General features: G+C 44.9%; 1 long non-coding RNA gene across 1 annotated transcript; it reads right to left on the minus strand.

Moving 5' to 3' along the window:
* Positions 1-2768: 2768 nt before the first annotated feature.
* Positions 2769-4528, minus strand: LOC118511030. The gene is made up of 2 exons (XR_004906099.1): positions 3207-4528; positions 2769-3129 (listed from the first exon to the last, which is right to left on the minus strand). It is a non-coding gene; the product is annotated as an uncharacterized LOC118511030 (long non-coding RNA).
* Positions 4529-14291: the final 9763 nt, after the last annotated feature.

A 14291-nucleotide genomic window follows, 5' to 3' on the forward strand; every position in this document is an offset into this window, starting at 1 on the left:
TTTCCACTCCGATCCGATGGTTGTGAAGATTTGAACTCATTTGATCATTTATTATACGACACTTGATACACCCATCTCCAAGATCTGTGAAGCACATCTCCATATCCGTAAACAACTCGTTAGCTTGTCACCAGCGTAGTGCGTGTCCGTCCACCTGTCTTACGTCTCTCGTTTTTCGTTGAAATATCGCGTCTAAGGTGCTTATGGCATTACCTACCCGCTCGTTCCGCGATGCGCACCGTGTAACTAATGCATTAATGTCAGTATCGTTTGGTGCACAATTTATTCCAGTCACGTCAATACTAGCTACTGCCAACTGAATTTCATTACACCCAATCATCATTGGCTTATCTTCTTACCTACCCGTCACGCCGGCGAGTAGGAGAAGATAGACATTCCTGGGCGTAGGAAGGTGTGTGTGTGTGTGTGCTCGTGTTCGCGAGTCCTAGCATCACCATTGACAGTGCTACGAACCAACTGTCATGGAACAAATAATGATAACTCATCCACTATTCACAGGCGTGCCGATCTCATCGCTCCCGTTACTCACAACTGTGCTAAATCACGCTGTCAGTAGCGACATGAGTAGCAGAAGAAGCTGTCAGCTTTTTACTTGGTTTCCCACGAAGTGTAACATCCAGCTGGCAGAGGCAGCACCGTGGTGGCGACCTCCAGCGGCGTGAAATATAATAGTTCATTTAGATCATTTAGCCAGTTGCCATAAGTTTCTCTATCAGCGTGTGTTTCGCAGCGCTTGCCGCAGCGCGCTGTTCTGGGATGATGATAAATGATGGCAAACATTTACGTTTTCCTTGGGATAGTGGTAATTTATTACATGAAAAATCGCTTATTCAAAAACGAAAGGAAAAGAGAAAAATATTTCGGTGCTTCGTGAAAGTTAAAAAATCGCTCGAAAGATTCGAATTTCCCGACTCATTTATACGACATACGACTAACAAGTGTTATGCGTGCAGATAACCTAATCAAGTACCTGACGGCTGCGTCACTTGAGTTCAAAACTTCAACTAAATTAGCGCAAATCACTGATCACTTTCGAAAGCAACCTCCACAGAAAAAAGAAAACCTACCCAAGTGGTGCTGATGTGACAGGCACGAACGACCGTACGTCGCAGCGATTGTCACCCCAAAAACGAACAGCAATTGGATTCCTGTCACTGGCTCGTACCCGACACAAACGAAGATTAATGAGTGACTATCATTTTTCCTACCAATAAAGTACCGCCATCGACAGAGCCATTCTTCGGTATCCACCATAATGTATTACCGTGCTATGGGCCATCAATGTGCTTATTCATTCGTCCTGTCAACCGTAACTGCAACCGTGTGCGCGAGATCGATCTCGCCACAGACACAGCTTCCTTTGATTCCTCACCATCGCCAGCATGTGTTTCGTCAATGGGTGGGTTAGTGCGGTGGGCTCAACACTAGCGGGACTGATGTGGCAAGTTTATCCGGCGAGATTACAACAACAAAAATTCACCTTTGAGACTGTATTTTTCAGCCATATTTGATAATGATAATGACAATCGTAACAGGGTCGTTATAAAGCCACTGCACTGTTTTTAAGAACCGTCACTTTGCCTCTATAAATTCATAATTTAGCTAGGTAAATCGCGTAACCGCATATCGAAGATTGAATCGGTCAATCTAAATGTCTTATTTTGCTTGTTCGATTTTTTAGCTTTGGCTGTTACATTTGCATCACATTGTTAAGTACATCCGTTTAATTTTGGAACAGAGCAGTTTTTATTCACTAATGTATTGAAATCAAATATGTCTTTTTCTTTAATTTTTCACTTCACATAAACAAACGTTCTTATCAAAGTTCCACAGTCAGATTGCAAATTTGCAATGTATGATTGCAACTTGCTACAACGGGATTGTAATATTCCAACCCCGGCTGAAACATTTCACTGAATAATTCAAAAGCTACATTATATGATTCGAAACCCTGTAAGCCATAAAACGAAGTGTGGCTTTACGGTGACAAAGTAACGGTTTTACGTTGCTTGGTGTAAACCCTGTAATGTCATATTTTCCGTGTCGTTACAGCGTTGTAACCGTTTTGATGCACTCTCCAAACTACTGCTCGCTGTTTATTCAGCGGTAGCTAGCGATATATGCTTATAATCGACATTATCATCCATGTTGCGTTTGTTGTACGAAGTGGTCAAGAACACCCTCGGTGTGCATAGTGTCAATATTTGTACGATTGTGAAGTTTCGCACAGCAAGCACGATTTCGCACCCACAAGCAGCAAACCCTTTTGCCCCAGGACCACCACCGGCATACCCCGCCGAGGCGAGCCGCCGAGGGGATGTCGTTTCGTTTTCATCCGACCCGTTTCACCCGGAGTTTGCGGTGGGTTTTATTAGCTGGAAACAGCAATTTCCGTCGAAATGGTCGCTCCTTTTCTGCTGCTTAAGTTTATCGTCTTGGCCCCGGTTGGGGCCATTCCAATCGTTTCATCGTCGCTCATTTACGTGCCTTTTCACTGTGTGTGTGTGGGTCTTCCTGCGTTGCGTATTGCTTCTCACTGCTAACTATATAAACATAACTCCCACTGGGCCGATTGTTGTTGGTTGAAGATCGAGTAATTTGAACGCGCTCTCTCGCTCATTCGCTCGCTGTTACTTACCAACACATCACACGTACAACAAACACCAAGGGAACACTCGTACAAACGAGCAGAAGCAGCAGCAACAGCAGCAGCAGCAACACCACACAAAATGAATGCTCGCCGTGGCTCGTTTAGCTCAGCAGCGTGTCTTTATTTATGACAAAATAAAATATATTCCCCAATAAAAAAGGAATAATTAATTGCCTCATTACGTTTATAGATGAACTTGGAGAAATATCAAATTACGTGAAATATTTGTATTTTATGGTGTATCGTAAATTTTATCGACAGCATTTTTTTTCGCCTTGTTGTGTTTCCTTTATTTCTCACTCTGTCCCGAAGATTGGATCGTCCCAGCGCCCGCAAGGCGGCGAGGTGAGAGTTCTTATTAGTGGTACTGCTGTTGGTGATTTTTTAACTCGCCGTTGGATGATGGGATTCCTTCTGTTCATTCGTGTCCACCGTGATCGGCTGCTGCGCCGAAGGAGCTACAAAATAGAAACTTCATTCGCTTTAATAACGGTTTTAATTAGTATAAATTAATTTATATGTTTGTGTTGAATACATTAAAAGAGGTGCTCCGTGCGGGACATCGGGCGGGACATGATGATGGCGATGGTAACGTTGAATGGAGCGATCAGCGATCAGCCGCTTACTGTCGCGTCGTTGGGTAAGCGAACTCTCGGGTTCTCGGGCTGTCAATTCCGTGGAAGTGGAAGCGAGGGAGCGGGTGGCAGGTGGAAGTGGTTTATTATGGGGAAACCTTCAAGATACGGTCGTCGGCGATGCGGCCCGGTGAGCGTAGTGGCCGGTTAAGATAATCTACGGTTGTTACTCTTTTGTAACTTCATTCGCATAATTTATGGCCCGCGCTCGTTTGTTGGATCGGCGCGCACGGACAGCTCTTAATCGCCGCCGCGATCATTCTTAGTTAAGTGAAATCGAAAAACCGATTAAAAACGCAGACCTTAACTCACACACACACCGCAGTGGTCGGACACTGCCGCGGTCCGGCCTGTTGATCGTCGGACACGATCGGGTTCTTCCTACTCCTATCGCGATCGCTCCCCGTCCGGCCCAATGAGATGTTCATTGGCGCCTTTTGGCAAGCGAAGCGGTGGGAATATTAGCCGTAGCTCGCTTTATCGGCGACTAACGATGAACGATCTGTTTCGATCGTTCGATCGATCGTTCGACGACGCACTGTCGTCGTGAGCACGAACGGCCTGTCGATGTATATCTTCATTACTCCCGGTTGCGTGCTACAACCATACACGTGTGTGATTTGTGGAGGAAGACCATGATTGGATGTAAATTGTGCCGGTCCGCTCCGGTCGACCATTCCACCCCGCCACCGCTCCGTGTGTCCGTGTGTCAGGTGAAGTTCAAGCGTTTAGCGGCTCCGACGCGAATGGGCAGCAGAGCTGACAGCCCTGACAGCCGGTAATTCTTTACCAGTGACACGGCGCGAGCAGTGAAGCAGGCCGAAACCTAATGAAACTCCGGTGGCCGGACAAACCGCGCGCAGCAGCAGTGCAAGGAAGCCGGTGGAGACACTTTATCGCGATATCCTTGCACCGACACGTTGATCGTGTTCGCGCACAAAACACAGAAACATGACATGACTAGTCGCATGAAGAATGCCTTTAATCATGCACTGTATGCATAACTAAACAGCCACACAAAGGTAAGCGCGAAAGGCAAACGACTAAACGCACTCAATGCTCGAACGCACCCGAACCGTGACGGCTGTGCGATGCAAGATATCTTTCCAGCTCGAGACGCACTGTACCGGTTCGGATGGGTCGGGATACGAACGGCGACGGTGTGGAGTAGAGCAGAAAGCTGCTGGAATGCTGGACAGCGGCGATGGCGGCAACGGAGGCTGAGTGGCCGGCCGGAAGGGATGGCCGCGAATGTGCATAAACTATTTGCTAATTTACTCACCTGTTGTTGTTGCGCACCGGGAGAACGGGCTGCGTATTAATGAGTGTGACATTACATAGCCTTCATGAGCGATAAATTTATGCGCACACAAACGCGACCGGCTTAGTGGAGTCGTTGGGCTGCACATGAAAAAAAAAAAACAACCCCCATGGGGCAAGGGGCGAGGGAGGGCCGGGATGCGAGAAGGAAGGAAGGTGGTGCACGATTGCCAACTACTCGTTTTCTTGCCACGAACACACCACTTTACGAATGACGCCAGCGACACCGATCGGGGAGGATCATTAATCAATATGGTTGTTAGCCGAACAACTTTTATAACTATGTTTAAGAGCGGCCGGTACACTGGCGGCCGGGCCCTAAGTGGAAATTTGTATGAAGCGTTGTAATGTGTCATTTGCTGTTGGGTGAATGCGAAAATGGTCTATGCAAATTAGCAACCTTCGGCGGTGTTGCATGCACACACGGACATGCCCGGGAATGGGGGTTGTTAGGGGAGCACGGTACTAAACTCGATATACACACACACACACGCACACACACACATACGTTGCCGTATGTTTAATGCATGTGGCGCTGGACTGGTTTTGGATGTGCCATTGTAAGTAATTTGTAACCACGGTCGCTATCATTCATTTTGAAGCATTATTTATGATTTCTGCACCGCAAAGCGTTAATTAAGTTCAGTTTATCGATTGTGTGTTCGTGCCCTGAGACGTACGCTGTACGGTGATGCAAATGATTTGTCACGGCGACCGCATTGAACAGCAGCTGTAATGCGAGTAATGCGGCAAACCATCGGTGTGCGAGCACGGGAACCTAAGCGATTCTGGCTAGGCGAAGACCCGTCACAAAGTAAATACGGCGAAGAGTTTCTTTTCTACCATTTAACAAGTTTGGAGAAGAAATTTTTAATATTATGACTAATTGTTGCATTTTGAGTGCAATAGGCAGCAAGAGGCACCACATTTTTGGCCCATTGTTTAGCCCATGGTTGTAAATCACAAATTATACATGCAGCTCGTTGTAGCTCCATTTGTATGCAAAATCTTTGCTAACGAGGCGATCATTAGTAAACGTTCGCACTAGGGTACGAAGCATTTATCGTATTTAGTTTGGATAATTTGCATTAAAAGAACATCAAGCGAGATCATTTCAATAATTTATTACAGTAGCAACACTTTTCACCCGGACAGTTATGAATTTGTTTTTCTCGGTGCTAGTGATTTGTGTGATCTTTGTTGCGGTTACGGTGACTGGTCGCACAGCGCTAATAAATTAGTCGCCGTAAAGGGGGCCGTGCGGTTACAGTCGATGGTTTCGGCTCTAGCAACAAGTAATTCAATACGTTATCTTTCGCGTTCACGTTCAAATGTAGTACCGGTTCCGGTATTCGGGAAAGAATGTCTTGCCCTCGCCGCGCGAGCGAATGAAGTTTGTCGAAGGAGAAGAAAAAATCATAACAAATAAACCTGAAAGCCGAGGGAAAGAAAGGGCAGGGCAAATAGAAAACACAATCTTAGATGCTTCGTACGTAACGAGGCGAGCAAATGGGTATGATTTATACGCATGGTCTAAAGTAAGAGCGACCCAGGCCCAGGAGTGCGCACGAAGTGTTGATTTTTTACCATGCAACTGAGCAAGCGGTTCCGAACAACCGCAGGGATTAACTGACGGATGTGTTGGAAGTGGTTTACACAAGAAATTACACCTCTTCTTTATCGGAGAAAAACTAGGTTCGAAGGGGGAAAAACAAAGAAACTACCGGCCAAAGACCAGGGGGAATGCGGTACACGTCCGTGTAAGAGATAAATTATTCCACGATTAGCAGTTTAGGGGAACTGGATGGAAAGTGTTCATAAATTCGTCCAGAATATGCATGATACGGTGAATGGGAAAATAACAATAATTAGACACGGCATAGTAGCGGTGTCGGTTGCTGAAATCTGTAGAATGCCGATTGGTAATGCTCAATTAAAATAAATTATACCGGGACACAGGACAATGTTTCAATTCCATTCCATGTGCATTATGTACGATAAGCAGCACTTTCTGTGCATCGTGGAACCAAATGGTAAAAGGTAGTTTTTTGGCCATACAAATTTTAAATATAATTCTTGAGAAAATATATTTGGTTTACATGTTGGAAGTAGTGTTGGGAATATCGCTGAAAAGGAACGGAACGGAAGTGGTTCATTTTTTAAAAGGAACGGAACGTGAACCGTAGGTACAGAAGAACCTATTGAAATATATTGAAAGTAACCAGTGATTTTACAGTCCAACACAAAGTCTGCGTAGACAGTAATTAGATATTTTAATTATACTTCATTATACATAAATTTTAATTATTATTTAAATGAAATAACGACAAAAAATAATATAACAGCTATAAACACCAAAAATATAAAAAATAAACCACACAAAACACAAAACAAACGTCAACGTACTGTATGCTAAACAATTCTTTTGACACGTACTGTAATTAGTAATGGCATTCGTGCCGGAGCAAGTAGAAGGCGAACCAATCCGAATGGTATGGAATGATCATATTTTAACGGTACGAAAAAGAACGAAAGCGTCGGATCGGTACGAAAAAGAACGTTACGGAACTAAACAAACCGGATCGGTACTAAAAAGAACGGAACGGAACGAAAGTATCGGAACGATACAAACAAAACGAAAGAAACGGAACGGAACTATTTTGTAAAAAGGATCAGCACGGAACGGCAAAAAAGGATCGGAACGTTTGTGCTAGTTTTCAAACAGGAACGGCCGACAATGGTTGGAAGTCTATGTACCGCCTCATGGTGGCTGAAGCAGGAGCGGTAATAGTTTTTCACATGGCACAATGCCTGTCAATCGATTTTTTTTTTAAACAACAGTGTTGGTTACTCCAAGAAACCACTATGGTATTTGCCGAAATATCTTTTAACCTATGGTAATCCACCATCGTACTGAGGATAGGCGAGGATAGGCCAGATGAAAACAGGTCCTCTCGCAATCTCTTGATCACTGAGTGTTTTGATGAGTTATTAAATGATCAGACAAGTCCAATAGCTAGACGCTCCACTACCAGACTACATAATACTGATGTCTGAAAAGACTGAATATTGAAAAGTCATCATTCGACTGAAAAAAACCCAAGGTTCTATAAGGAATAGTAGACAAACAAATAAAGCAATTGTGGTAATTTTGGCCAAAGATTCCTTCGATATCGTATAGTAACTGAAAAGCAGGATAGTTAGTATGCTTAGAGCGGCGATACACACAAGCGAAATATGTATTTATGAACAATCCATTTTTGTGGCCGAGTGGTTAGTCGGCACGGAGAGTTAAATCACCAATGAGTTGTTTGACTCATGAGTGAGTTAAAACGCAGTGAGTGAGTGGCTAGTCGGCACGGAGAGTTAAATCATAGGTGAGTTGAAATAACTCTTCGTGATGATTTAATGATGTGATGATGAGCATGAGTCCGGCATCCTCATCACGTGCACCTGGACATCTGCATCAGCATTAACTCAGCATGCTCGTAGTTCATTAACATTTTCCACACGCCCTGCTCCCACACAGCGCCAAAGATAGTCCTTTATTTCTCTAATATTTATCTAATATTTCTACCTGATTCATAAGCATAAGCATATGCAGGAATCTCTTGTTCTGAAATCAAAGAAAACCGAAATAAATTCGGAGTTATTTAAAAATATCGAGGATATGATTCGACAAGAATCATCTGTGTAGTGGTCGGGTGACCGAGGTGATAACGGCGCCAGTCTTCACATGGCAGGACCGGGGTTCAAATCCCTTCCGAACCGTCTTAGTGAGGACTGACTATCCAACTAAGTGATATCATTAAGGCTAGCAAGCCAGAAATGGGAGGCGGCATAACTAGTGTCCTAAGGTTAAGCCTAAGTTTAATTGGCCAACACAAAAATCAATTTAAAAAGAAACTCAAATACAACAGAAAGTTTAACGAAAAGGGTGTTATATGACATTAGCGAAGGACTTATAGCATATGTGCCCATGTTTCCAATATTTGCCGTCAAATTAATTTTATCTGAACTATGGCTCGCAACGCAACTAGCGGGTTTCTCATAAGTTGGTCGAGACTAGGCAATATAACAAACATTACATTAATAGAAGATGAAAAAAGGAGGCGATAAATCTCTTAAACCTCTGGTGGAATGAATACAACAACAAAGCATTTTTTATTGAGATAATGTCTTCTTCTTCTTCCTTGGCACTAACCTCGAGAGGTCCCGACCTGTCATTTCTGTCTTTCTGTGACTTAATTTTACCCGTAGTAAAGTAGTCAGCTCTACGTACAGGGAGGCGGTCTGGAAAGGATTTGAACCCCGGTCCTGCCGTGTGAAGACCAGCGCCGTTATCGCCTCGGCCACCGGACCGCCTCTTCCACGCTACTTCCCTTTCACCCTACTTTTCTTATTCGTCCTCTTGCAGCGGCGTTCCCTTCTTTCGTATCTCGTGCCTAAATACTTGGACATTGAGAGCAATAAAAAATAACGAGCTGTAGTATTGCATCCGATAATGAGAACATGCTGTGAGAATCCAACTCCGCTGGGGTCCGTTGGGCAGTGGTTTGTAACGTACCGCGGCGGAGGTTGGACACCACAGCGGAAGTCTTCACCACATTCCCGCCCCAAGACGGTAATGGTTCCAGTAAATGCCAGAATGTGCGCCGTTTGCTGTCGAAACGCACGATTGACTATGAATGATTGCTTTCTTTCACCTCCAAAACACCCACCCACCGATAGTGGTAACAGGCTGGCGACCGTTTTTTCCGCCTCCCATTACGATTATTGTTGTTGATGATCATTACAATTATGAAGGAGCTGAAAATACACATACACACAGAAAGGAGGAGACAGAAGTTTACCAACTACTTTAAAACGCGTAGGAAAACATTTGGTACGATAGTTTTCTCCATATGCCACCCGCTGGAGTGATGAATTTCTTGCCGCGTAGCGCAAACCGTGTGGTCCGTTTATGGTGTGCTTACCACCGCAAACACCGACACACACACGCTAGACACTCACGTATGCACATCATCCTCTGCAAACAGCCTATGCCACCGACCGTGACAAGCAGGAACGTGGAAACAAACGGGCCCCGATATGGTAGTCCTCATTTTTCGTAGCCATCTGATCCTAGTCCAAACAGCGGAAGGAGAATGATGAATGAGTGTTTTGATACCCACTCTGCTGCCATTTGACTGATTGATATGTTGTAATAAACGAGGTCTAGGATGAAGAATATTGACTAATCTGTTCCCATGTTTCGGTGCGGTTTCCGTGGGCAGTTTTTTTTTGTCGTTGGTGAACAGAGTTGGGTTCTATACTTGTATCATGCTGGTGTTGCTTTACCATCAATCTTGTTTTTTTCACTCTCTCTCTCTCTCTCTCTCTCTCTCGCTCTGGCAACTGTCTATTAATGTTTGTGCGCGAGTTATTTGATTGGAGGCAAATGCATTTGCCTTCAGCCACTGGTACATTACTGTCAATGCGGATAACAACGGGCACTTTAACGGGCACTGCGGGTAGGATGCTTGGTATACTATCAAAGTGATTTACTGATAGAATTGCTCTTAGCTGTCGCAGTTCAAAATCGAAGGTAGAAGAACTTTTGAAAGCGAAGTATTGTAGTAATACTACTGCTATAACCGATGAAACTTTCTGGAGAAGGTTCACCGTTTTGCATGTGCATGGAAGAAATCCTCGGCACACTCGGCGATGACTTTACCTATGCAAATTGAAGATTAAACAGATTGTTTACCTTGAAAAGTGTTCCGTTTGAAATGTCTATTGACATTTCATAATGAAGCCGAGAGCTCTCCTCACCTTTCGGGCGAGCTGTTTGCTCGCTTCGCATAAAGTACAATTTCAACAGTTCGAAGCGAGCGCACTGAACAAGCACTGGCGTCGCTAATGGCCGCTCCTGTCGCTCGTATAGCCTTCCTTCAATGCCTGTCGTAAGGTTTCCCTGCGCTGCTCCTAACCGAATTACGAAGAAAATCGCTGCATGTGGCAATTTACCTTAACCTGCCGATGTATACTGGCAGTTTGGTGGTATTTATCGGAAGGATTAGTTTACAAGTGGGCTTCCATCATTACACCGGTTCATTCTAAGAAGCTTAGAAGCGAGCGCGCTTGAGATAATGTACGCAAACGAACAAAAAAATCCTCGGCCTCCTGGATCCACGGTTACAAGTTGTCCGTTACTAAGCGGTGCATTCCCTTGTTTTGTCTTGCCCGATGAAGTCCTTCAACTACTTGAGCAAGCAAACGGGTCTGGTCAGCCAACAGTTAAGCGCCACTGCGAGCTGCACAACAGAAGCTTTGCGTGTTTAGTTGACACTTAGCAGCGATAACAAGGCCCGATCGAACGCTCGCGTAGATATGTTAAAAAATTTGACATTTGCCATCACTTGCCATCGTGTCAAGCCATACAACGCAACATCAAAGGCATTGCTATGGCTTCCCCTCGTGGAAGGGGGCTACGGTGGGGTGCGCTTACTGCTTACCTCTCTAATCGCGACGACAAAATCAACTGTCAAGCGAGTGTCAGCGTCACGGTCCTTCCGTTGGGGCTGTAAATAAATAAATCCGGCGGCGAGTAGCGTGCCCCGAATGGTCTGGTAATCCAATCGGCCTTGTCACTGAAACCAACCGCGGCGGCCTGGGTACGGCCTGCAAAATTGTGATGCTTCGTGGCCAGAAGAGCCCGGCCAGGAGGTGTGGAAACGCTACGAGCCGTGGGTGATTAATCAGATCAACGAATAATCTCGCACCGCCGATCGCAGGCGGTTCAACTAGGATCAAGGGTATGAAAGTGTGAAGCCTGTGCGTTGATGATAGGCTACACGAATTAATCATTTATATTGGCCGGCCACGAATGGCCACGTACTTGGGTTGGCTTTTAGGATCTGTGTGCTGCCACTGCTACTGGTTTGCTTTCTATCGCCCGAAAAAAAAATCCGCATTAAAAGATCGCTGCTCAACGACAAAGTTAGCTTTCAGCTGATTACTAAAGTGAATTGCGAACACGTTTTCACTCCTTTCATCAATCATAGCTGAACGGTGGGGATTGAGGGGTGGGATGAGGCTTGAGGGTGGGCTCGGGAACCCGTCATGCAAGTGAATATTATTGATGAGCGCACACTCCGTAGGATACTGTCCAAAGATCATCTATTCTCTCGCTGGTAGGTAGCGCAACGAAAACTATGATGCTGATAGCAGCAGTGGGACATGATTAGGTTGTCATTTGGTGCCTGGCAATGTGACAGAGACACAACCACCACTCATAGGCAAGAATCCAAAAAAAAGAGAACGAAGCCGTATCTCATCATCTTTTTGCTTTAGCAAGTAGTTTGTTTGATGATGTTCTTGATTGAGAAATTATAGTAAGTGCATGAGAAAGGTGCGCCATCGCCGCCCGTGCTTATGGACAGCACCGGGATCTCGTTAACAGACCGGGTTTTGGGTGGTTTTTCCTTCTTTCTACCTTCACGTCTGAAAAGTGAATAATAACAGTGTCAAAGTGTCCATCTAGATAGCAGGTGGTCCGTTCCGGTCGCGACGTAAACGGGCCCGAGGTTCTGAAGAGGGTACGGGTAAATCTGACAGCTGGCTGAAGCAACCCCCGAAGTAAATGGATGAAAAATGAGCGTACGCAAGACAAATGTAGTCCTTCTTGTGCGACGGGTTGGTGTCTGGTGGATGCCTTTCTTTCTGCCTTCGTTAGTGGGGTGTGCGTACCCGAAGCTGTTTCCGCAATGTCACGGTTGCTTTTGGTAGAAGTGGCAAAAAGGACAAGAGTGAGCGGGTCAGTCAAAGTAGCAGCAGCAGTTGAAAAGTAGACTCCGTACTCAGGATCATTAATCATTTCGGTATTCGGGTGTCATTTTCAGGCATGCCCCGCTGCCAAACGAAGGAGAGAGTGTTGAATCAACAAAAGTTTGTAAGCCGAACCTTCTTTTTTTTTCTTCTATGCGCTTCCTTCGATTTTGGCCGCCGCATCAAAGCCCATGGTTTTGTTTCCTTTGACTCCTGTTATTGCTATTGATGAGTTCTTGTTGAAGCGTCGAGCTCTCTATCTAGCTGAAACGATGTCTGATAGATCGTCCTTCATCCGCAACCACGGAACGAACTCCACCTGTCTCCCCCTGAGCTATGTATGTCGTACCAGAGCCACCACCAATGGCTTATGTACCCATTCGTCATGGTGCTTTTCTAAGCGCGCGCGATTTTTTTTTTGTGCCGTAAGTTTCTGCTTTCCGTGATGAGCATTATCGTCAGCAGTATCAGAAACTCTATTCATACTCATCAATCTTGGCTAGCTGGCATGTTTGGATGGGTGCGCGCAGAACTTTGCCGAGCAAGTGTGTGATGAATAGAGTCACGAATCGCTTGTGCGCGGTTTGCGTTTCGCAATGTGGGACAAAGTTGTGAAGCATATTTGGAAGTTGATTGTTTGTTTTTGAACAACCGTATTACTGAGGTAACAAGCATCGCCGGTGAGTTCCCCGCTTCTACGGAATCTGCGCTTTATTCTATCGAATCGAATTCGTTTACTCGCATCGTCAAAGAACCAAAGAAAGACTCCAGTGCGTAGACAAACAGCAGCAAAAGAATACAGTGCGATCCTACGGTGCGAATGATCGTTTGACAGCGATCGTAAGATGCTTTTGAGCTGCGGCGGATCAGCCTACCGCCGGTCGTGAGCGTTCGAAATCGGGTCGAAACGGTAGTATAAATTGTTTAAAACGGCTGTCAATCAAACCGGATAAAAAAAACAACAACATTGTAAACACCCGTACGTGGAGTAGAATTTCAATCGACAGAGAGGTTTTGTAGGTTCGAAGGTTTTCGTGCGAGGCGGCATAAGGAAAAAGAACTGCCAGCCATTGGTTCTAATGTCTTGCCGCGTCATTCAAGATGGAAGCGATTTTGTCTCTAATTCTCTTTTTGACATTTTCACTCGTCATGGTTGAAACATCAAAAAGCCGATTTGGTTCTGGTGCGGGCTAAGAAAAGCCAATAGGTAGAAGGAAGGAGAAAAGCAGCGATAAGTACGGCAGGACTACCGGATAAGCTTATTCGAAGACGATTAATGTCTCGGCCGCAGCGAAACGGTAGCCAAACGGATTACCGAACCATGCAGTAGCTCGTAACGTATAATTAATTTGATGTTCTGTGAAGGAAGAAAAGCTGTTGAAAGTCATTGTGGTTCTGCCGTTACCAAGGGAGGTACTATTGTGAAGCGAAAGAAAAAAATCCAGAGCCTTTTTGATGATGAGGTGATTGTGGTGCCATATCTAATTATAACATACTGAACTTTGTATTTTGAGATATTATATTACTGCATGACGAAATTTAGGTTTGATAGACTTTGATCATAGGGACGTCACCGTCCTCCCGTAGTAAGGGTTTACTATTTTACTACCGAGTAGCAATAAGTCTAGTATGCCATAAATGACAGGTAAGAGGTTGTTATGCTTAGAAGAAGCTTTGATTATTAGTAGGAACGAGGATCAAATCTCTTCCGGAACGATCCCAAGTAGTGAGGATTGACTAACCAACTACGCGGTATCATTAAGTCTAGCGAGTCTTTGAAAAGAAGAGTTTGATCATATTGGAAATCTATCACATTTACGATAGCATTGTCAGATGTCGCCATGTACTCCAATGAT

Source organism: Anopheles stephensi, chromosome 3 (genome assembly GCF_013141755.1).
Source record: "Anopheles stephensi strain Indian chromosome 3, UCI_ANSTEP_V1.0, whole genome shotgun sequence".
Lineage (NCBI taxonomy): Eukaryota > Metazoa > Arthropoda > Insecta > Diptera > Culicidae > Anopheles > Anopheles stephensi.